This window comes from Camelus dromedarius, chromosome 13, assembly GCF_036321535.1.
Source record: "Camelus dromedarius isolate mCamDro1 chromosome 13, mCamDro1.pat, whole genome shotgun sequence".
NCBI classification, from domain to species: Eukaryota; Metazoa; Chordata; class Mammalia; order Artiodactyla; family Camelidae; genus Camelus; species Camelus dromedarius.
Genome location: NC_087448.1, coordinates 21568406 through 21591360, shown reverse-complemented (window position 1 = coordinate 21591360; position 22955 = coordinate 21568406).

The following is a 22955-nucleotide window of genomic DNA, read 5'->3' as shown; positions in this document are numbered from 1 at the left end:
AAAATAAATTATATTATAGAAACAAATGTAGAAATGATAATGATTTTTGAATTAGTTAGCAAAGACTTTAAATATTACTATAAGTATGTTTTAGGAATAAAGTATAAAAAATAAGATAAAAATGTAATAGAGTAAAAAGTGGAAGAGGAAAAGATAAGAGGTAAAAATAACTTTTATATTTAAAAACTGTATTACTGGACTTCCAGTTTCTGACCAGCATGTAAGAAACTTAGAAGACACAACTCCAACCTAACAACAAGTGAAAAACTAAACAAACTGAGTCATTAACAGCTCTTCTTAGATGTGACAGAGAAGTGAGGTCACAAGGCAAACCACTGCTCCAAAAATTGGAGAGACAAATTCAGAGAATCATAGTTTAATGGAGCAGAAACTCATGAAGAGAAAACTCTATGGGTATCAGTTCCTGGGTAGGAAAATCTAAACCATAATTTTAGTGATAGGCTCATTGTGGACAACTCTGAGAGTTAAAAACTCTAAGAGGACCCATTCATAAGAGGGCTTCCATACTTTTCCAAGTTTTCATTGAGGAACTGTATCAGGTGCTCCTGGTAAATGTCAAAGGAAAAAAAAAAAAAAAACAAAAACCCTCATGCTTCCAGCAGGGAGAGGGAGAAAATAATCATTTCCAAATAAACCAGAGCATTCTGTTCTTATTAACAAAGCCATTCCTCAGGAGAAACTGTTTTACCCGAGCATAACCTGCTGGGTGAGATTCAATCAGAGCCTAACTTACCTGGGAAAAGGAAGGTACTTAACATTATCATTTACAATAGCATCAAAAATATAAAGTGCTTAGGGATAAATCTGACAAAAAATATGCCATATATGTACAATGAAAGATACAAACTTTGATGAGAGAAATTAAAGAAGGCCTAAATTAAATGAAGATATGTACAATGTCCAGGGGTCAGAAGATCCTTACTGTTAAAACATCATTTCTTTGCAAAGTGATCTACAAATTCGACCCAATCCCAACCAAAATTCAGGAGACATTTTTGTAGAAATTAGCAAAATGATTCTAAAATCCATACAAAAATGCAAAGAATTTAGGATAGCCAAAACAACTTTGAAAAAGAATAATGAAGTTGGAGAACTAACAGTACCTGATATCAAGACTTAAAAGGCTACAGTTATCAAGGAACTAAGTCCCTCACTCAGATAGATAGCCAGGAAGAACCTGAAACCAGGCAAATCAGGCAATAGCCATTTCAGTGAACTTGGAAGCAGATCTTTGATGGCCTGACAAAGCAATGTGAATGGGCCTGAAAGTTGATGATCCCTGGGGGGAGACTTGAGATGACTGTAGCACAAGCCAACACCTTGACTGTTACCCAGTGAGAGACTCTAAGCCAACAGATCCATCTAAACCATGCCTAGATTCCTGACCCACAGAAACTGTGAGATAATAAATGTTTGTAGTTTCAAGCCCAAAACTTTCGGGGTGATTTGCTATGCAGCAATAGATAATTAATGCATGTAGCTATCCTGTCATCTCATGAAGGAAATCACAATCAGCTGTCAGTAATTCCCAGCCAAGCAATCTGGTTGAATAATAGATCCAGAGACTCTGGGTCGGTTCATAAGTTCATTAGAGATTCTTCTAGAGTCACATAATCATAGAACATTAGACACAGATAGGGCTTTAAAGGATACTGAACCCAACATTTTAATGTTACAGATGAAATACAAAGAGGTCAATCGATTTGCCCAACGTGACTAAAGTAGGAAATAGCCATTACAAGACCTAAGCATAATCCGGGTATTCTGTGCTAGGATAAGGGTAGCATCATGCCCCATACATTATTTTATGACACTTACTTTGAAATTCTTGGTGGAGAGTTCCTGCAGCTTGAGAAAAACATGTTAAGCAATTATTAATTAATAATAATAAAGCAATAAAATTGCTATGTGATAAAAAAGAAAGAAAAATAGGTGGAGAAATATAAAATTCCCTTTCCCTCTCTTAAATTTTTTATAAGACCACTGAGTACTTAAAGAAAAATTATATCATTGTGTTATAGGATTCATATTTTCTGCAAGAGGAAAATTATGGCAGCAATAGTATACGGATGGGAGGTGGTTAATGAAATTTACCTTTGGTTAACAAGGTTTTATGTGATTCTAACAATTTTGATAAAAGCTATTTGACTTACTCTACTATTTGTTACCTGCTTAATTTTAACATTATCAACTTTTTGTATACAAAAGGAATCATTTGTTAAAATGTCCTTCATTAAAGTGTTGTTTTTCAACTCCTCGTACTTTTATCATTTCCTTGTGTGTTTTGAAATTAATGCTTTATGTGTTTATAAAGTTATGACTTCATACATTTTTTGTTGAATTGATAGTTTTATCATTACATAGTGACTCTTTTTCCCTAATAAACTACATTGCTTCAAAGTGTCTTTTGTGTATTAAGGTTTTATTGGAAAACATTATTTTGTTCTTGTCCTAGAAAATCAAATTTGCTTATAACAGAGGCTACTGTTCTTTTTCTTGAGAAGAATATTAAACATCTGTAAAAGGCAATGCAATATATATTATCATAATTCAGTTTTCAGATTTTTTCCCTATTTTAATTAGCAGTATTCTCACTTTGAATTATCTTATTCCTCAATGCACTTGTCTCATTGCACACAGATTTACATAATTCATACATTCATATTATGCTTTCTTATGTTTATAAAGCTCTAGTTCATCACTGTTCTTTAATCTATAAGTTAAGCCAGTTTTTTTTAATGTTGGAGGTATAATGTTACTCTGAGAAATGTAAATAAAAACATACAGATGATATGTAATTATGTTTTATGATATGAATAATATCTTGCTAAGGATTAGATGAAACTTATGAGTTATGAAGTTATTTTATGGTATATACATCTGTTAAGAAAAATGATGATTATTGAGACATTTCTAAGGCCATAATTAAAGTCCCTAAATTGTCTAATTAACGTAAACAACATTGAATTGCTTTTTCCAGTGTTGTCTGGGACCACCTGAGTTAGACACTTCTCTTAGTGTGTGTACCTATACTCAGAATATGGTAATTGAGAATAGAGTGAAATTTTTGTAAAATGTAGTTATTTACTTATTTATAAGTCATGTATTATTTTATCCTGTTTTACTTTAAAAATGCCAAATTACCTGGCGTTTGCTTGTGAGACTGCTGAGAACCAACTGTGATATTCAGACCATATTTTGAGAAGTCCACCTATGAGTGTTTGCAAAAAGCATTGTAAAGAAGCTAATAGAATTCTGAAAGTGAGCGCAGTCTTGAAGGAATATAAAATATGCCAGGATAAAGTTCTTTTCTGTGTTTTTTTCCTAAAAGGTGGCAAGGCTTAATTCAGTTTATTTCCTTTGGAAAATACAAGATACATAGTTTCTTTCAAACTGATTTAATGTTCTCTTTTCATTGCAGATACCATCACTTTTGAAATTATTCTAATTTTTTCTTATCCCAGTGAAGACTTTTGTGCACAAATATAGAACTGTCATCAAGTAACATAGTCTTGAATAAAGCAGTCAACTTAAAGTAATATTTCAGGTTACTAAAGACACCTAGTAGTCAATGTTAGAGGATATTATTTAATTGCTATTATATCTGTTATTTCTTGAGGCTTTGCGATCAATGTGAGCAAAATCTGTTAAAGTCATAATACCTTGAGACTTGTGGCTATATCCAGCCATATATCAGAAATTGTGACTAGCAATAACAAAAAACCAACAGCAACAAGACTGTATGTTAGTCTTGTATGTGAGTACTCTTCTATCAGTTCTGCTAAAGCAATAATTTGTAGTACATGAGAGAGAGAGCATAGCATAGGGTAACATCACATTTTTCATCCATTTTGAATACATTCTAGGAAAATTTTACATTAGCAGACCCATTAATACATATAAATAGAAGAGTAATGGTTAAACTATGATTATTAACCTTTCTAATTCACAATATTTATTTTACATGTCAAGTGTCTATCTTGACATTCAGCAAGCTATTTTCACAAATTTGAAAACATTTAACAGATAAATTGGCTTCAGGTACAATACATAATCTGCATAAAGCCTAGAACTACTCATTATATTCTTTTCAAAAATATGTATCTCAATCTTGGGATTTTTTTTCAATGAAAACTATTTTAATCTTTATTTTTTTCTCTACTCAATTCAGCAGATTTTCCCTGAGAGATAATTATATTCAAGATCTTAGATAGTCACTAGGGATTCAAAGGTGAAAAATTCTAATAAGATCTCAATCTGGTAGAGTAGTCAACATGCATGCAACTAAATATAGCACAAGAGAGGATAAAATAGGTTGTCCAAAATAAGACTTAGGTAAAAAGCATGAAATGATAGAATTTTTCTTGTATCTTCTTGAAGATATTAAATTGACATTAACAGGAAAGTTAATTTTATGTTGCATAAGCATGTTTTATTTTGGTCTTTAAAATATATATATATATATAAAATAAAAGTATCTACCTGTTCAATTAATATTGTTGTACTGGCAAAGTAGGAAAACCTGCCTTAAACGTAAATGGGGTGGACAGTCTTAATGATATATACCATGTCCCCGAACATAGCCAGAAACCCTGCAAATCTATTGCTGAATCACACCTCCAATTGTACCTTTTAATACCTCTGTTAAAAATATAAGCATTCCAAGGGAGAAAACATAATATTTCACAATTTTTAAAAATTTATTTTTTCATGATGAGATATTGGAGTTTATAAAATATGTGACTACTTAATTTAGATATAAAGAGAAATAGTAGCCTAGATATGTTAATATTATCCTTGGAAAGAAGTATATTGGAGAGGAAATTTGGAGATCGGACAAACTTTTCTGGTACCTGGATTTTGTAATTAGAGTAGAGGGTTGCCGTACATCTACAATAAATTTTTTTCTAATTAGTTAATTATGATGTTACCTCAGTTTAACCATGTTAATGCATGTTTGAACATGCATCTAATGGAAGCGTTTCAGAACAAAACCACAAGAGCTTGATTTCAAGATTATTTTTTAATTTATTCATTCCATAACAATTTCTATGATCCCTAGAAATAATCTTTTTTAAATGCCATAAGTCTGATACTAATAGAGAGTTAATACTAAGGAAAAGATTTTGGGTATTATTAGTGACTTTTGAGAAAGCAGCTTTACAAAAGTAGGTCTGAGGTGAGAGGCAGATTTTATGACTTGAGAAGATTATTATAAATATTTGAAATGTAGATGCTGTACCTTTACTTGTAATTCATGAAAGGATATTATTACAGATGTGTCAAAATTATCGCAGACCAGATAACATATACCAAGAAATTCATATTAAATTACTAATTTTATGTTTTAAATGCTTAATATTTTTAATTCATTTATAGTGCTCAATCTCAAGGTCAAAACTTAGTTTTCTGATCTCTCAGAAATTCATTTTTCTCCAATGAAAATATAGGAAGATATAAAGTTGTCGCTACTCTTTAGTCTTCATAATAAAATTGTGAAGTTCTGTAAAAATCTTAAAATAAAATGTCTTCTGTGTAATTAGAATATTATATCCCCTTAGTTCCTTAATTAATTAATTGTGCCTCTTAATTAATTGTGTATTCTCACCCACAAATCTCAACACATATTTTAACTTTTCATTATTTCTTTTCCTAAAAATTGAATAGATTTTTTAAAGATCAGCATAAAAATTTAAAGTAAATACTGCAAATTTGCTATTTGAAAAGAAGAGGAAATTACTGTTATAATTAAGATTTTTATAAACTATAGCATTTACAGCACACAGAAGAGAAATAAGTTTTCTGAGGAACAGCAAAATTAAACTGATTTGATTTACATGTTGTAGGTAATCTTCTGAGCAAAATAAATTATCCAAGAAGATAAAATCGATATTAAAATTATCCTATTAATTCATAGAAAACTTGTGAAAGAGAGAATTTTAAGTCCTTTAATCCATTGTAGTGAAAGAAGTGACTGAGGAAGAAGTAAATTGTTTTATAAATAATCCAAATGGGATTCAGTTAGAGTTAAATCTGTAAGAGTTATTAAATTTGAATAAATTTTACAGAACAGGAACATTTTGATATGGCTATATTGAAACATTATTTTTCATTTATATTTATTTTTAAATATGTAATAGTGTGTGATTTATGTAGATTAAACTAGGTACTCTTTGAGCAAATATAATCATCCACTATGAATGTGAGTTTGTGTGTATGTTTGAGTAGTAGTGGTGGGAATAATTTTCACTGAAGAGAAAATAATCAACTCTCATCTTGAGAAGTAAATTAGAGAAAAAAAGTGTGCTTTTACTCCTTTGATACTACTCATTCAGACATTGCCACTTAGTTGCATCGGCTTTGCTACAATCTTTTAAGCGTTTAATACATGGCTTCTTTCCCCTTTTCCATCTTGCTTACTTTATTTCTTTCTCACCCTTGTAACCTGGTCATATTATTAATACTCTTTTTCTTTCTAAAGTACCGCTTTCTTACTTTGCGAGTGTTGCCATCCTTAGGTGAATCAAACAAGACGACTGAGGTTCACTGAACTGGATCTCTTTTGCTTGTGGGTAATGGAATCATTACCCACCTCCACTATGCTTTTCTGCTATAAGAGGCTCACCTTTTATGTGTTTGATGCTACCAATGTTTGAGCTACCTCAGTTGGGCTTCAGGAGGTCAGAGGGAGGAGGAGGATGACTAGAAGTATAATTCTCACAGTTCCCTTTCTGTTGCATTGTCTTGTAATGGTTCTCTTAAGGTGGTCCTCTCCATTTAGCTCTCTCCCTCTAGGTTCTGCATCTAGCCCCTTCCAGCCAAAGATGCTAGCAGAACCTGTTATTACTACCTCTGAGATACTGCCATATATCCTTTAGGAAATCACAATTTCACAATAGTTCTTTATTAAATCCTCTGTGAATCATCTTAATTTTAGGTTATACTGGAAATTTAGATACACTCATTATAGTATTGGTCCAATAAAGAGTTTATAAGAAAAATAACTTTAGTCATATCCTGGTGATACTACAGGAAAAAGAAACTCGGTGACTTAATATGCTAATATTACATTTGGGTTATAGGTCCATCATGGGTTGAAAAGTGTACTTTGCTCAGCATAGTCTCTAAAGGACACTGGAAGTTCCATAGAAATGTAACTCCAGGAGTGCAGAGGCAAGGAAAAGGAAAGTCAATTAGCCAGGAATTGGTTGTAAAATGTTGTACCTAGTGGGTCACTTCACTTATATTTATTTAGCTGGTAAGTCAAATGGCTTAGCTGAATGATAGTATGATGTTCTTACAGGGAGGGTAACCATATTTGGTTGAACACTAATAGATTAATGCATTCTAGTCACCAAATACTAGGTTTCATCTTTTTTCCATGTATATCACATTCTAACCCAATCCCAAATTTATCACCTAATCACTACTTCTGGCACTAGGTCCAAGATCTCTTGGTGTTACATGATTTTCTCTATATCAGGCCAATTACATGGCTTCTTTTGCTCTAGAGAACTATGAACTCAAAAGAAAAGTTATCTTCCTCCCAAACTTGCAATATAAGATGATCGAATTGAAAAGGGCAATAATTGTAAAAGGTATTTCAGGAAGAAATATTGTAGTTGCAAACTATAGGACAAAAATTATAAGAATACAAAAGAGTCAAAATTAAATATAGGCACATAAGAAATGTATATTGTTATCTTAGCTTAAAATGAGACTCATCAATTAATTATCTCAGTGGTCAAATGGTTTATATAGCATATAATCAATAAAACTAGATACATGGCTCTACTGGGAATTAAGTAATTGGGTTGATTTTCATGCCTCATCATTAATGATCTGAAACATTTAAAAAATCATTTTAGGGCAATGGATACTAATTTGAATAATTCTGTTTTTATGGTAGTCTCAGTATTATAAACTTTATCTATTAAACCTAATCATTTCCCTGTGGAATAATTCTAATTCATGGAAAATTATTAGGTACTTAAAATTATTAGCAGGCCAATACAATGTTAATTGGTGGCAGTCTTGCCAAAGATAACAAAGCAATTTGGAAGAGTCAATAATTTGAATATCAAATCCAGGTATACTCACTGATTTTCAAACCTACTTTTTTTGTTTCATTATCTAGGCAAAAGGCATCCATAAATAGAGGATAATTTCTTTTAATTATTTTATGAAAGAAATATGTATTAAAATATTTCATGACATTTAATAAGCATAAGCATTTTGTTGTCATAATTTCTAAGAATCACAATTATGTTCAGGAAATTCGTTTCTGAGGAAAAGAGATTAAAGGTTCTATAATAAGAACAATGATTATTTGCATCAAATTAAAAAAAAAAAACACTTGCTATTGTCCAATCTGTACATTTGTTGCAAAAATGCTAATATGGTATGGTAGTATTATACATTTGCATTTTTCTTCTCATTTAACATTAACTTAAATAAATATTTTAAATACACCGTACTACAAATCCAATTTTATGCTCAACATTTTTGGGGATAATCATTCACGCAATGGATATTTGAAAGTTCTTTGACAACAAGTTTTTAAATTCAGCACAGGTTATCTGTAATGATAAATGAAAAATGTGCTTTTTCATGCTCACTACCTGGGGCTAGCTTCTTGGACCCATGACCTGTGCCATCTTTCTGGGCCCTCAGTTTAGGAGGTCCCAATATTTGATTTAATGTCTACTGGCTATTCTAAAATTTTTAATAATTTCTGAACAAGGATCCCAGAATTTGTATTTAGTATGGAAATCCACAAATTTTGTGGACTTTCCTGCCAATATCTCTTCTTTAATTTACACATAATTATTTAGCAACATGACTTGTATTTTCCCTTTTAAAAATTAAGGTGAAGAAAATAGAAGAACATATGTGGAAGTAACCTGAGACTAATAGAAGATATAAAAGATAATCCTGGGTCTTATTGCTAAAATTTGGGTTAAACATGCTGCCTTCCTACTGCAGGGATGGTACTGAGATGCTTTAAAAAAAAAAAAGTAAAATAAAAATAAATAAATAATAAATAAATAAATAAATAAATAAATAATAAATAAATATAAATAAATAAATAACATTACATGAATTTCCAGGAGATGGGCAGAACCAGGAGGCCAGAAAATAAAAGATGAGCACCTCAGGTGTAAAACTTTATGGCTATAGTCACTCAAGAATAGAACTCACTTGAAGTAATTAATCCATAAAACTACGAAGATAGGATCTGGTTGCATTACCTTCTAGAGATGCTACTTGCAACAATATGTAATGATTTCATTCCCATAAACTGTAAACCCATATGAACAAAGGGAGAATTATGAAAACTGAATCCCATTTAGAGAAAGAATAGCAAACATGTCATTATAAATAATACAGACATCAAGGTACAGTCAAGTATCTTGCCACCATCTAAAGAAAGCTCATAAGGGAACAAAGGATGATAAAATTATTTTAAAAGAAACTGCTTAAAAAGTTGAAATAATCCAAGGGGAAAAAAAAACTAAATAATATGTCAGAAGGGCCATAAAAATTTGCTCAGATATTAGTATTTTCTTCCATAAAACAAAGATTAAGTGTTAAAAAATTTGTGAAGGATAGAACTAAAGAGAGTATAAATTTATGAAAGTTGCTATTTTTTAAACACTTCAAACTAAAGAAAGGTAAATGACTGGAAATTGAAAGGTGAGAGCCAAAAGGAAGAAAAATAGGAAATATATGATTAAATATATGAAACTAAGAAGACAGTTAAAAAGCCTTACATAGGATTATTAAGATTCTGGAAAGAGAGAACATATCAAAAAACAAGAGAAAATTTTCAAGGAAACAATGCAGTTTCACAGAAATAAAATGCTATAAGCCTTCAGAGTAAAATGGCCCACAGAGTGGCCATTGTGATCAGTAAAGACTCACACATAGATGCACTGCCATCAATTTCAGAATCCTTGATAAAAATAACAAATCCTAAAAATTTTCACAAAGAAGGAGAGGCAGACAGGAAGAGAGACAGACATAGAGACAGAGATAGCATTAAAAAAAGAGTTTCAAATGGCAGAAAACTCAAAATAAGCTATACCTTCTGAAAGAAGATATGCAAATATGCTTTTAAAATTATCATGTGTCTTTATTTTTTATAATCAAAAATTCCAAGAAAGCATAACATATAATCTTAAGGAAGATATTTCCAGATAAGGAAAAAAATAGGCTTATCATGCAATCTCTGATGGACACTTAAGTATCTATTTTCTTAATTTGCATCATGGTTTTTGTAAGAATCATTTCACGTGGATTAAACAAACAAACAAAGAACATTTTCATACTGCCTAGTTTGCACGAACAGAAATATGACATGAAATTGGAGAGTTCAGTATCATGTTGCCAATTCTGAAAAATATCTCAAAATGTATTGCCTCAAAACCACAAAATTTCACGCATAAAATTGAATGGGTGAACAATTCACGCTGTCCTCAATGCGTTTTTTGGCTACTCCTCAGAGTGCCCTTGTCTAGCTTAACTAAGGCAAGATGGTCTAAACTGGCCTCACTCACGTGCCTGCAGGTTGATGTGGCTGCCAAGCCATATACCTCCAGCACTTCCCCTCTGATATTTATCCACCATTACTAGACTTTTTGTGAACCAAAATTCTGTTTATTCCAATTTTGATAAGAAGATGAATTACAAATGACACATTGTTTAAAAATATTGTTTTCTCAAATATTTACTTTAATAGCCATCTCAGATGGCCTGTCCTCTAAAATAGCTTCCATTTATATTTCCCTGAATGTTACAGAAAACACAACCTTCCTCATGCAAAGCAAGATTCAGAGATCAGACATCTGAAAAGGAATTTCCTGCAGTATGATTTATAATCCCAGCTCACTCATGCATGTAACCCAAAGGATACTCTCTGCTGCTTTTTCTCATTTTCATGTTCTTTTTCATTATAGTTTACTACAAGATATTGAAGATAGTTCCCTGTGCTATATAGTATAAATTTACTGTTTATCTATTTTACATATAGTAATTAGTATCTGCCTATCTCGAACTCCAAATTTATCCCTTCCCATCCCCTTCTCCCCCTGGTAACTATAAATTGTTTTCTATGTATGTGAGTCTGTTTATGTTTGTAAATAAGTTCAATAAGTTCATTTGTATCTTTTTTTTTTTTTAGATTTCACATATGAGTGGTATTATATGCTATTTTTCTTTTGCTTCCTGGTTTACTTCACTTAGAATGATGATCTCCAGATCCATCCATGTTGCAGCAAATTGCATTATTTTAATATTTTTTATGACCAAGTGGTATTCCATTGTATAAATATACCACAACTTCTTAATCCAGTCCTCTGTCAATGGACGTTTAGGTTGCTTCCATGTCTTGGCTGTTGTAAATAGTGCTGCTATGAACATTGGAGTGCGTGTATCTTTTCGAATTAGAGTTCCCTCCAGATATATGCCCAGGAGTGGGATCATTCAGTAACTCTATTTTTAGTTTTTTAAGGACTCTCCATACTGTTTTCCATGCTGCTTTTTCTCAAGTGAAGGCAATCTGTGTCTGGAGAACCACTGCCTGGTCCCAAAACAAGACTGTAGCTTTATTTTAATTCCAGTTATGTTCATGCTAAAAATGGCAAAATATGTAAGCAGGATATTTCTGAACATGTATCAAACCAAAATTTCCCTTATTTTTTAATTCAGTCTGTCCTCTTGAACATGTATTTGTTAACTCTATAGATTCTCTACATCTTCCTCCTACTTACTACAGGGTTGAAATACATAGGTCAATGGTCTCCAAGTTTTTAGTCATAAAATCTCTTTATAACATTAAAGTTATTAAGAATCCCAGAGTTTTTTTAGAGATATTAGAAATTAAAACTGAGGAAAATTTTAAAATATTTATTTTTTTCACTTAAAATAATGATAAATGTATTACTTAACATAAATGTATTTTATGAAAATTTATTTTTTCTGAGAAATATATTAAAATTGTGATATTATCCTATATTCTTGCAAGTTTTTTTAATGTCTTGCTAAGTATCAAATATGTTGGTTCTTATGTCTGCTTCTACATTAAATCTGTTGCAATATGCTGTTTGGGTTTAAATATATGAAGAAAGCCATGCCTCACATAGATATGTAGTTGAGACTAAGAGAAATATTTAATAGTATTCTAAGTGTGTGTGCATATTCTTCTTTGATACTAAATAAGAATGTGACAGTTTGAAGTTTCATAAAGACTAGTTGCAATGTGGAATCTAAAATGATATCAATGATCTTTTTGTACTCTTACATTAAGACTTACTGGCCTATCTTTCAGCTTGAATGTGTTTTTAACAGATGAATGATCAGATAACATTATGGTTTCATCATTTGGTAAATAATTTTCAATTTAAAACCCATAATGTCCAGAATTCTATTATTTTTGAAAATAGGCATATGCAAAATCAAACAAACTAAAAGAGAGATAGTCTTTAATAGAATTTAAACACACACACGCATATGGTCCTGAAATATTTTGAAGATAAGGAAAAAGCATTTCAATTCCCCATTATTCTCAAAGTTTTCTCAGTTCCTAATTTCATATAAATTAATATGAATTTATAAATAGACCTTAATAAACTATATAATCCAAACTCATTACGTATGTATACAACACAACAAGGGATCTCCTCTATTTTTACATTTTTTTCTTTACCATCATACGTTCTGTATTGTTCATTAAATAATTGCTTACTATCCATTATGGTAATTGTAGGGTATGGAATCATACTTTTGTAGCTATGAAAGTTGTAAAGAAAAACTGAAAAGGAGATTTCCCATGTAGTGACAGTGGGGCAGGGTCAGGAGAGTGGAGGCTATAACTGAGCAAACAAATGATCCTTTTTAAAATTGAAACATAGCTGTCATAAAATATTACGTTAGTTTCAGGTGTACTGCATAGTGATTTGCCATTTACATAGATTATGAAATGATCACCACAATAGATTTAATAACCATCTGTCCCCATATAAGGTTATTACAATATTCTTAACCATATTCCTTATGCTGTGTGTTGCATCACCATGACTTATTTTATAACTGGAAGTTTGTACCTCTTAATCCTCTTCACCAATTTCGTCCAACCCTTCCCCCTCGGGCAACCACCCATTTTTAATCTGTATTTATGATTCTGTTTTCATTTTGTTTTAGTCGTTTGTTAATTTTGTTTTTTAGGTTCCACATATAAATGAGGTCATACAGTATTTGTCTTTCTCTGTCTGATTTATTTCACTTAGCATCAGATAGACCCTCCAGGTCCATCCATATTTTTTTTTCTTTTTAAATCATTGTTTACAGGTTCTCTGGAGAATATTTTGTCAGAGATACATTAATAAGCTCTTCTAAGTCAGGGTAAAATTGTTCTAATCACAAGATTTCTAGCCGATACTGCCAAGGAACAAACATAGGAACTCAGTTGAGACTCGTGAAAACTCAACATTCAGTAAAGAAAAAAGATTGAGAGATGAACTGGCCAAGCTTTCAGACCACTGTTTTCTGATTTTGCTTTATTTTCCCACATCGACAGCAGCTGATGCCAGGAATTATCGTCAGTTAGTCTTTTGTGACTTTATCTCTCTAGATTTTGCTACATTCTTTTAGGCTGAAACTATCTTAATATGGTTTGTAACTATAACACATAAATTTATTTAAAGTTTATTTTCCCTATTTTTCCTCTTTTATTAGTGTAGTCTAGTAGCGAGGAAGAAAAACTTTTATGAAGAAGGGTGGGAGACAGGTATCGGTGCAATTTTTCTTTCAAATTCAAATTGTTATCAATGGAATATAAGCCTAAACCTTGAAACTGAACAGATAAACAGAACTTCTTGTGGTTCATAGTGATATTATCTGATACCAGTTTGCCTATTTCCAGCACTTCATATATAATGAGACTTTCCTTCTATTTATTTGAGAGAAATACAAAAAATGTATTGTAGCATTGTTTGTATGTTAAAATGGAAAACAATTATAAATGAGTATTACTATGGAAACCCATAAACATATTATGGAATATAAATGAAATCCACACTAAGGAGTAATTTAAAAAGCTAAGATATATTAATGCATGTGTCATAATGTATGTTTGCCATAACATGTATTTAATTGTGTGTGAATATTATTGTTCTCAAAGTGGCTCGCACTGTAGTTTATGTCTATGCTATTAAAGATAGTGAGGGTTTTATTTCTGGGGACACAATTACCCTTTTGGATTTCTAAGAACCCTTTCTCTGTTTGAGAAGGGCAGTGACAAAAGTGCAGCACAAATGGATATGGCCACCTGGAGTGGTAAGGTCTTGGGGCATCGAAGGAGTAAGCATAATTTCTACTAGGTCATACACTAAGGACATTTTAGGCTGCTGTCACCAGATATTTCACCAGATAAGGGGTATCTGCTCTGCACTGGTGATGTGCACTTTGAGCTTAAAGGTAAATCATTGTCTTGGATTAGCTCCCTTAGGGTTTCTGGAAGCCAGCAAAGGCCAAGAGCAAAGGAGCTGGCTCAGCAACTCTGCATGGTTTCCCTGCCTGCCGGCCTCTTTTCCCCAAGCACCCATGATCTCTTGAAGGTCATAAACTCCTTCAGTCTCTAAAGATAATTTTGTTTCACTTGTTTCCCCCCACACTCCAGGGCAACACAGGCTGTATTTTCTCTCAGCAATTTTGTGTTTATTAGAATTTATTAGGCAGTTTTATTCCCTTTGCAATAGAAAACTTTTTAGGTTTCTCAGAAGGTTGGATGTATATGCCAAGAGAAATATAATGAATATTAAATTACATATATATAAATTATTTATTATATACTATATCATATATAATTCTGATATAATCTCTAAGTATATTATATCATGTCAATTATATATTCTATATTACCATGTGTTTATAACATATTATACATGTTATATATTATAATGTAATAACTATGAAATATTCTAGTAATATTATATTATGTCTTATTTATTGTAATAAATAACTGTAGTAAAATAGTAGTTTGTTCTCATTCACCTACTCTATGAAAAAGGAATTATTCATCTATGAACCTCTGAATCAATGTCTAATTTTTTTTTAATATATAGAAATTAGGCAATAGGAAGATTCTCAAAACCTGTTATCTACCATCACCTAAATGCATGTCATATTCCATGTATGAAACTATGTATACAGTAACAATGAATATTAATCATGTTAAGTAGCGTTTATTAGTATTAAATCTATCAGGCATTTTACTCAAGAAAGTACCTTACCTACTCAACACATTTAATCTCCACAACAATTTTAAGATGTAGATTTTATTAGTAGCTGTATTTAGTGGATGAGAAAGCTAAAATTTGAAGAGGTTAAATAACTTGCTTGAGGTCACTACTCAGAATTGATGAAGATGGTAATGAAACCCAAGTCTGAATACATGATTTTCTCACTATGTCTGTTTTTCCCTTTTTATTTTATAGTAAGAGCAAGTTATTTTTTTCTCACATGAATTTATATAGTGGGAAAATAAGTAATCACAAAAGCTTAATCATAATGAATAAAATGCATGTATAAGGTACACAAGGCCATTAGAATGTGTATACTTTCCTCGTACTCAGTTTGATTTGATACCTGAATGAATAAACCAATAACTTCTACTTCATTTTGGGTATTGAGCAGAGAAATCTTATTTTCTTATGCCAATATTTTTGTTTTCTTCTGGAGACAGACTTTAATTTCCCCTTAGAGCGACAAAAAGTCTTATAAATTGCTCAGATACACATTGTGTGGAAAGAAATGCAAGCGAGGGAGAGAAAGTTTGGAAAATCAGAGATAAGTACACTGCAGCTATTGTGATTAAGCAAAGACAAAATATTTCCATATGCATTATATCTCATACAATACAAGGATTTTTTTCCAAGAAGCTAACTTTAGAATAAACAAGAAGAGAATATTCGTTAAGTGTCATTGAAGAGGAAATTTGCTGTGAGTAAAAAAAAAAAAAGAAAAAAAGATTTTAGTAAGAAAGAAAGTAGGACAAAATACACCTGCTATAAAGACCTTCTTTGTAACACATTTTCTCTCTTTTATTTTACATTTCCATCCAAATCTCTAATTCATATTTCAAACTAGCCAATCTTTTATAATTTAATGTCACTAAAACTTTTTAAAAATGTAAAATACTGCAATTTTATTGGTATATTGGCATATTGATAAAATTTTCCATTATTATAGCCATTTATTCAATCTTCTATATGCCTGTCTGCCAAGTCAGCCTTATTTCTCATGTAAATCAAATTTAAAAGAATTGTTTGTATGCATTCCTGCATATTTATGTATTTTGCATGATTTTCCTACTTTGAATTTTAAATTAGGTCCCTGTCTCTAAAATGTTCTGCTTCTGCAATATATTGCTCACCTTATTTTTTTATTTCCTGAAATTACCATTATTCTCTTCTTGTTTATTATTTATATTAGGTTTTAGAGGAACAAGGTTTCAAGCACAATAGCTTGAAAATTATTTTTTAAGCAGAAGGATGCATAGTTGATGTATCATAAAATACTAATTATAAATGGCAAGCTACCTACTGTCCACATTTACCAAGATTCTAAAGGGAGCAATATAAGGGTTCTTTTTAATCTTATTTAATGACATTTTTAATGATGCCTTGTTGTGTAAAAATATAAAAAAAGTAAAATATTTGAACTAAGTGCCAGATGTTTTTAAGACTAAGGGATACCAAAGAAACTAATGGGAAACCATAGGGGTTAACAACATGGGAAGAGGCACAAAGGATGTTCCTAAGGCATAAAATAAAAAGAACTAGTGATATTTACATAAAAGACCTGAAGATACTTCCATTTGTACTTCCAAGTATCAAGTCACATGAAGTTTTAATTAAGAGTAGTTTGTTTTTCAATGCAAAAAAACACTTTGGAGCTAAAATTTGTATCAGTTGAAAATCATGTAATTCTTATTTTAATATGCATTTTAGTACACAGAAAGTTTGAATGTATTTACTAGAAAAGTCACCAAGCTCAATTTTTAAAATTAGGTTTTATTTTTTCTTCTATTACTCATATGGTTTTATATTTTATATTAAAATTTTAATCCATTTGGAATTTATTTTGATATAAGTATAATATACACACATAATGTTTTATATTTCCAAAATTGGCATCCCAATTTCTCTAACACATAGCCATGCAGTGAGTTACAGAAATAAGATTCCTAGCAACCATGAATATTTTCTTTCTATTTATACTATATATTTCTATTTATATATATTTATACATTTCTATATATTCACTAATCATTTATTTTTCTTGTCTCTGTTTCCTCTATTTTCTGTCAAATTAAACTTAAGTAGTGATTAAAAGACAAATATTTCTAATAGTTCAGGTAGTATTTTTTGTGTACAGAATTTGCATCTTAGATGTAAGGGCTGGAGCTGCTTCAGACACATTGCCACTGAAAGGGAAGAGCCTAGAGTTGTTGGGACCCATGACCTGACACCAAATTTGCCAGTGCCTTGATGTTGGAATTCCCGGATTCCAGAACTGTGAGAAATGTCCATATGTGTTGTTGCAAATGGCAAGGTTTCAATCTTTTTTATAGCTGAATAATATTCCTCTGTGTGTGTGTGTGTGTGTGTGTGTGTGTGTGTGTGTGTGTGTATCTCATCATTTCTTTATCCATTCATCTATTGATGGACACTTAGGTTATTTTTGTATCTTGGCTATTGTAAATAATCCTGCAATGAATATAGTGGCACATACATATTTTTGAGTTAATGTTTTTGATTTCTTTAAATAAATATACAGAAGTGGAATTTCTGGATCATATAATATTTCTATTTTTAATTTTTTATAAAACCTCCATACTGTTTTCCACAGTAGCTATACAAATTTACATTTCCAACAACAGTGTACAAAAGTTGCTGTTTGTCTGCATCCTTGCCAGCATTTGTCATTTCTTGTCTTTTTGATAATTAGCTGTTCTAACTGGTGTGAGGTGATCTCTCATTGTGACTGTGATTTGCATTTCCCTGATGACTAATGATGTTGAACATCTTTTCATGTACTTATTGGCTATCTCTATGTCTTTTCTGGAAAAATGTCTATTCTGATATTCTGCCCATTTTTAATCAGATTGGTTTTTTTTTTTGCTATTCAGTTTTATGAGTTATTTATATATTTTGCATATTAACCCCATATGAGATATATTTAATTAACATTAAAATGAACATTAAGCCTGGAAGTTAATGTGTTAAGAAAAAAGTGTCTAAGAAATTCCAGTACCCACTAGGTATATAATAAAAACTTCGAACACATTTAGTCTTTACCATATACCAGTTACTAAGATAAATACTTTTACAAGCCTTGTCTCACAACGTTTCTGTGATAGGTACTAATTTGGGAACCAGTTTTATAAATGAGGAAACTGAAGCTCAAGACGTAATAACTTGCCAAAAGTCACACAACGACAAATGAGGGACATGGCCAGATTTGGAACCCATTTGTTTAACTTCAGAGTCTGACTACTTTTTCCTGCCTTAGATGGATTTCCAATGTGAAAGGGCTAGAAACTGTGTGGCAGGGGGATGGGAATGTGGGGACTGGGTAAGTTACGCCTGTTATAGATCATCACTTGTTCATTTGTTCACTCAGTAATTATTTACTTTCTTCCTAACATGTGCTCCCTCTAATACAATGATGATTGAGAGAGAAAAATTCACTGCATTAAAGTAATAGTTACTTTAAACTTAAACTAATAGTTACCTTTTAATTAAGCCTCTAGACCAATGACTGTTTCATCAGCTACCATAAACATTTTTAAGTGAAAGTCTACATACTTGTTAAGCATAGATAGGGAAGTATAAATGAAAGGAGCTCTAAAATGACTAGTCCAAGGGAGGTATACAGTTTTGACAAGTAATAAAGGGAAATAAAACAGAAGCACAAAAGACTTAATACAGACCAGAACCAAAATTTGAACTCTTGAAAGGCTCTTTTGAAGGAATTTTTTAAGGGGATAATACTTAACAAGATTCCTTGAACAATAGATATATTTTATAGAATTGAAACCCAATGAATTCCCAGCTGTCACTAAGAAGACTACACAAATCTGGCAGCATATACCAGGAAAATAAATGAATAGGCTAGACAACAAATAGGAAGGCATTAGAAGCAGGATGTCTAGTATAGTAAAGAGACCCATGTTATAAAAATGGGTGTAAATATTGGCCATGTAGAAGGCCCAAGTTCATGGTCTTTGATTAGTGTTACCTGAATTAATACTAGGGTGGCCTGCTCACAGGAGAAAAAAGAATGGTAGTCATATGCAGAACCTACACTCATTTCAGTTTTTTTTTTTTTTTTGTAACAAAAATGCAGAAGTCAAAAGAAAAATATAAATTATGGTAGCAAAATATATTAAGTGTACAATAACAGTCAAAAAAGAACCAAGGACTTAATAATTTATTATTACAAATCTCCAGATTTTATGAGAATACATTTTTGTCTCAGATAGCCCAATCAATGAGAGAAGAGACTATATAGATTTGGATTCCCAATGTTAGTCTCTCTCATCCTCTGTATTCTTTCCACTGGCAAGCGTAGCAATGCCAAAATTAAACTTGAGAAAATGCTCCAAAATGATGACAATCTTTCAGTTGTGGTCCCAGAATAACCTGAGTGAACTGATTATGAGTATAATGTTGAAAGTGAAATTTTGAAATGTTTTTCTTAACATGTTTTTCTTTCTTCCCTTATTAATCTCACACATCAATAGCAATGTGAGACATGGTTTTGTTTAAGCTAAGTTAAAAGGGATGGTAGACTGGCCTTATTAGGTCCTGTTGAATCTTTGGACTTCTGAAAAAATGGGATACATAAAAGTCTTGTTAAATAATCCATATTTAGAAGTGGTAAAAGGACTGTATTTGTGTAATTGGCAAATAGCGTAAGCTATAGCTGCTAAAGAGGGAAGCCTGACTACAATTAGTCAAAATAGTAATACCCACTGACAACCAATAATTTTAAGGATTTTAAATTCCTGTACTGCGTTGCTCTATGCTCTATAGCAATAATAGTAATGATGATATATAACTGGAACATTGCACAGTAGTTTCCCTATTAAGCTACATAGGAAAATCACCTGGGACATTTTTAAATAATACTGTATCTGCCCAAATGTACTAAATCAGAATGGGGGAAAAGACCATAGATAAAAATATGTGTTTTTAGGGACACCATAGGTGATTTTTATGTAGTCAGCCTACTATCTTTACTCAGATTAGCTTTTGAAGACTATGTTTATTAAAAATTTTAATTTCTTTGTGGCTAAAAGAGAAGGAAGTTCCCTTTAAATGTCCTAATTATATATTCCAATAGGAATTTAATAATAAATTTGAGCTCATAGTTGTCTAATACACAGCATCTTATAATATTTGCAGTGGGTTATCTGAGCAATGCAACCATGTCATATCAGCAAATTCTCTTTATTGCTGAGTTTGATTGGAAGACTTAGCTAGGCATAATTCAACAGAGAGAGATTAGAGGATAAAGTTTTGGCCTAGTTTTTAATATGCCTTTGGGTTTTATGAGTGTCCTGATCTATTTCAGAAACACCTTTGTACACATGAAAAAATTATTCTATGAGCTCATCTACACAGATTTTTGGTTTAAGGAATATATATTTGACCTTGGGAAGCAAGAATAGGTCATTATAGCAGGGGAATTCTCCAATATGCCCTTGATTTTCTCTCCCTGAGTGTGTAGTCATCACATACACAGTGGCCCATAGGCTAAGTTATTAAGTAGCACTTTTTTAACAGAAAGAACAAAAAGTATGTGAGTACAGACCTCAAGTTCTCTATCTCACCATGGGGTCGAGTTTCTAATTTGTTTATATTTCATAGCACTTACTGGGGGATATTTATTAGAGTGTGATTTCACTGTGCACTATTAAGGATATGTTTTTTTTTTTAACAGGAATAAAATTAATCAAAGATATGCAATTTTTCTATATAAGAAATTACAAAATATTACTGGGAAATTAGTCATATATACCTAAATAAATGGATAGATAATTATTCCATGTTTCTATGTTGAACATGTCCTTATAAAATGACATTTCTCCTCAAATTATTCTTTATATTTAATGAAATATTACTCAAACCTCAACTGAATTTTTGACGAAACATTAACATGTAAGTTAATTTTTAAATTTGTATGGAATGGAAATAACCAGGATCTGTAGGGCAAAGCTTAAAGAAAAATTATTTAAAAAAGGCTGGAGGATTTGCATCATCAGATACCAAGATCTTTATAAAGAAACTGTAGCAATTAAGACAGTATGGTAATAAAAAAGCTCTAAGGGAACAGGTGACAGTCCAGAAACATACACAGTGGAATTCTTCTATTGAACAACTCTTGCTTAACTGGACAGAACATTTGGATAAGTGTACTAAAACCCAGGGCTCCAACTACCATTTACTTCTTTCCTCTTATTTCACATTTAAGAACTGAATTAGGGTTTGAAGGCCCTTGTTTATCTTAACCTGCTCCCTTTACCTTAATCCCTTTACCTTTATCAGATGTTTCCTCAATAATCTCTTGTACTTCTAATCTTATCTTGGCTTTTGAGTCTTAGATGACCTGAACTGACACTGCCAGGTAAACAAACATTGTGTGTTTGCGTGTGTGTGTGTGTGTGTGTGTGTGTGTATTCACATGAAAAATTATCATTGAAGAATGCTTCTTGCAATACAATATGTTCCAAACCTGTATATTAAGATGTGCTATAGTGAAGCAGATCAAGCATTCTTTTTTGTCTCAGTCATTAAGATTAAATTTCATTAAAAATCATTAAAGTTCAGCAACAGGTGTTGAATATCACAATGACAATGATTATGTTTGATATAGATGTAGTTTATGAAATATTTAACTTGAGTCTAAAAAGCACTATAAAGCAGCCTTTCATAGAAATATATTATTCTTTCCTTTAATTTTAAATATCATTATCACAATCTCATTACCAGTATCTTTCACATCATTACCTGACATTATTTTAGAGAATTGCCCTTCTCCATGCTATGGTAGGTGGGACAGAAATCAAAGGTATATATATTGGCAATGACATTCTATATGTCCCAATAGAAATGGAATGTTTTGGTTATTTGTTGGTGATAATGGATTTGCATTTGCTTGTTAATAATCTCGAGTAGTTCATGATTATAAAGAGGATAACATAGACTGGAAAACTTCTGGAAGTATTTAGGATATTAAATTTGGTCATAGAACAAAGTTAATTTATCTTCAAAAAATTCGAAGATAGATTCTAATATATTCTGTGTTCCAATCATAATGCCTAAAATATACAAAACAGTTTATAGGTTACAAGATATGTCCTCATGATGTATTCATTTTCTATTGACGCTGTAATAAATTTACAACAAATTTAGTGGCTTAAGACAATAGCAATTTATTATCTCATAGTTCTATAAATCAGAAGTCTGGCATGGCTCACTAGATTATCTGTTCATGATCTCATCAGATCAAAATCAAGGTGTCAATGCACTGAGCTAGTATTTGCGATCTTTGGGGAAGAGTCTGCTTCCAAGGCCATTCACATTGTTGACAGAATCCGGTTTCTTGCAGAAGTAGGACCTACTCCCATTTCCTTGATGGCTGTCAGTATAGTGTCTTCCTCAGCACCTCAAAGCCACCTGCATCCCTTCTCAAATGACCATCTCTTTCAAATGACTACCTCTTCAAAGCAACAAGAGCATATAGAATTTTTCCCTTGCTTTGAATCTTTCTTATGTTTCTTGCCAGTGTCAGGGGAAAAATATATATATCTGCTTCTAAACTCTTGTGTGATTACATCAAGTCTATCGATAGTCTCCCTATCTTAA